Raw genomic sequence first — 3,395 nt, 5'->3', positions numbered from 1 at the left:
ATATATATATATATATATATATGTTTTAAAATGGCAGTTTAGGTAAATTTCTTGATTTCTTTCCTTGTGTGTGAATATGATTTAAGTGAGAATATATGATGGGCAAAATTTACCAAATCCAAAAACAGAAGTCCAGAAGAGAGAATTTTTTCTGATTATCACTTTACAAATTTTATTACATGCAAACACTTAAATTATTTTATTTAAAAATATTCATTTTAAATTTTTTAGAAATTCAGGTTTTTCTTCAAAGCATCAAAATTAATTTTGCAAAAATACATGGAATTTTCATTATAGTTCACAATTATTTTATCATATATTTGTTGTTGTTCAGTTGCCAAGTTGTGTCTGACTCTTCATGACCTCATAGACTGTAGCTTCCCTGTCCCTATAACATTATATTAAAATATATTATCCATATTAGCAAATGATGAGCATAATCTTAATCTAATATTTCTAACTCTTCCTCTGTTTGTAACCATTTGCTGATCCCATTCTATTTCTTCAGTTTTCTTTTGAATTATTCCCTTATTTTCTTCACTTTTCATTCATTATCACTGTTTCTGAATACCACATTTATGATTCTTCTTTCATTTCTTTTATTATTCATATTTCCAGATGTCTAAATAAGGTGCTCTTCTCTTCATTGTCCCTGATGATTAATTGTTGCTCTTTCAATGTTAAAATTAAGGAAAGTAGTTAGCTCAGCCATCTTTAATTGGCTGAGTACATAGATTTTCTTCAAGTCTGCTTTCCTGTACTTATAAATCCTTTCCTCACATAGCCATCAAATATTATCCCGTGTACCTTACAAGATTCTGTTTGAAATAAATTCAAAGGAGTACGTTCCAGATTATGAACAGCTCTAGTAATCATATCTACTCCCACTTCATTTGCATTTACACTGACACAGTCAAAGGCGTCCAGATAATTTCCTAGGAACAAAAAAGTCAGAAATAAATTAACAGTCAAGGTTTTTTATTCCTCTAAAGTTATGCAAGTGTCACATAAATATTGAACAAAAAGGTTGACAAAGACCCTTGGAAATCAGCACATTCAGGAAAGTGTCTCTTGCTTCCCTGTAACACACATGACAGTTCACTTAGGTGCCTTCCTCAAACCTCTAGAGTTTCTCCAGGCTACCAGACCTTCTTTATTCTTTACTATATACTCCCTCATGTTGTTTGGATCAAAGTGCTTTCATCATCAAGCATTTACTTCAAGTTGTATATTCTATTATTTCATTCTGTGCATCCATTCCACAAGATCTAACTAAAGTTAAACTGCAGGGGAATACAATAGTTTCTTGTCAATTTTATTTTTTCTATCAAGTTAGAGTTCTCAGATTATAAATTTTGTGTTAGTTTTGTAAATCTCATAGGAGAATATTGACAGGTATTTTCTTTTGACCTCATGGTTATTGAGTTTTATGCTTGTTCTCTTATATTTCTTTATAATTATGCTAAATCCAGATTCCATATATTAGATTTATCTTACATTCAAAGTGTCTTCCTCTCTAAAAAACAGTTTGATCACTCCTTCACAGATCTGCTTGGTCTTCACACCATAGACAATTGGATTCAAGGTGAGGGGCAGCAGTAGATAGAGGTTGGCTATTAAAATGTTGATATGGTGAAATATGCTGTGTTCCCGAAAGCGATGAGTGAAGAAGGCTGGGACATAGGTGATGACAATAGCACATATACGTGAAGTACAGGTGCTGAAGTCTTTGTGATGAGCATCTGCAGAGGATACATTTCCTACAGCATGGTTAAGTATAGTATAAGAATAAAATAAAATGCAGAAAATATCAAACCCTCCAATCAACATAGCAGCTATGAGACCATAGATGGCATTATCTTGATGTTGCCACAGGATGGTTCTGCCAGAGACATATGTTCACAATAGTGTGTTGAATGAGGTTGCCTTTGCAGTGGGGAAGACACTTGATCAGGAAAGTGAATGGTATCATAAGCAACACACTTCAAGTCAAGGTGACAAGGTCAACTTTGGTAATTATGGTGTTGGTGAGGATGGAAGAATATCATGGTGTGTATTAGTTGCTCAGTTGTGTCCAACTCTTTGCGACCACATGGACTATAGCCTGCCAGGCTCCTCTGTCCATGGGATTTTCCAGGCAAGAATCCTGGAGTGGGTTGCCATTTCCTTTTCCACGGGATCTTCCTGACCCAGAGATTGAACCCCGTTCTCCCACAATGCAGGCAGATTCTGTACCATCTGAGCTACCAGGGAAGAATAACATAGAGGGTAACAAATGGTCACTTAGCAATCCAGAGACATAAGCATGAGCACACCAGACACCATGCCTATAAGCATGTGGATGAAAAACATCTGCACAAGGCAAGCATTACAGTCAATCTCTCTGAAACTGAGCCAAAAGATACACAAAATATTGGGAACAAATGAAGGGCACCCACTAGCATCTGTAAGGGACAGTAAGGCTAGAATTAATACATGGGCCAATGAAAGGCCTCCTCATGACAGATAAGATAGATAAGGCCACAGTTCCCCATGACAGCAATGATGTAAATGAGTCAGAATGGCACTGAGATCCAGATGTGTGGAGGTTCCAGTCCAGGAATCTCATTGAAGATGAAGTATCTTGGTGTCAGGCTGGAGCTTTGACTCCATGCATGATGGTCAATTGCAAAATATTTTACTTTTGGTATCAATAAATGTGTCCTATAAAAGAAGGTAGTAGTTTTTCAGTCAGAGTCAAAAGATGGACAAGTATTTGCACAATATAAAGTATGTTTAGAGGATAAATCATCTTTTTTGTAGCCTGACTGTGCTATTTGATCCTACTCAACAGTCTTGAGAATTCTACCAAATCAAAAGAATTCAAACAGTGCAAACATAATAACAAAGACCTGGTCTTGCTTGGCTTTATATTGTTAACTCTTCCTATAGGAACCTGTTCCTATTCCTAGGCCATTCACTAGCCCTTGCTTTGGTCTCATCTACAAATTTCCAAATGATGGACTCAGTTTTAATAAAACTGATTCTCTTAAGTCACATAATTTCCCTTCCTACAAGAAGTTCTTTCTGTTGTGTCCACTGGATTATAGTCGAATTTTGTGAGCACCTAATTATTGCAATGAAAGATGAACTCCCCAGGTGGGTAGGTGCCCAATACACTACTAAAGATCAGTGTATAGTAATAACTCCAGAAAGAATGAAGGGATGAGCCAAAGCAAAAGCAACACCCAATTGTGGATGGGATTGGTGATAGAAGCAAGGTCCGATGCCATAAAGAGCAATATTGCATAGGAACCTGGAATGTCAGGTCCATGAATCAAGGCAAAATGGAAGTGGTCAAACAGGAGATGGCAAGAGTGAATATTGACATTCTAGGAATCAGTGAACTAAAATGG

General features: G+C 36.2%; 1 pseudogene; it reads right to left on the bottom strand.

Annotated features, from left to right (window-relative positions):
- Nucleotides 1–1,488: 1,488 nt before the first annotated feature.
- LOC104990900 overlaps nt 1,489–3,395 on the bottom strand; it is a 6,614-nt pseudogene continuing 4,707 nt past the window's right edge.

Source organism: Bison bison, unplaced genomic scaffold (genome assembly GCF_000754665.1).
Source record: "Bison bison bison isolate TAMUID 2011002044 unplaced genomic scaffold, Bison_UMD1.0 scf7180017847417, whole genome shotgun sequence".
In the NCBI taxonomy this organism is placed as follows: Eukaryota; Metazoa; Chordata; class Mammalia; order Artiodactyla; family Bovidae; genus Bison; species Bison bison.
Note: the sequence above shows the minus strand (reverse complement) of the source record. Positions and strands in the feature narration are given on the sequence as shown.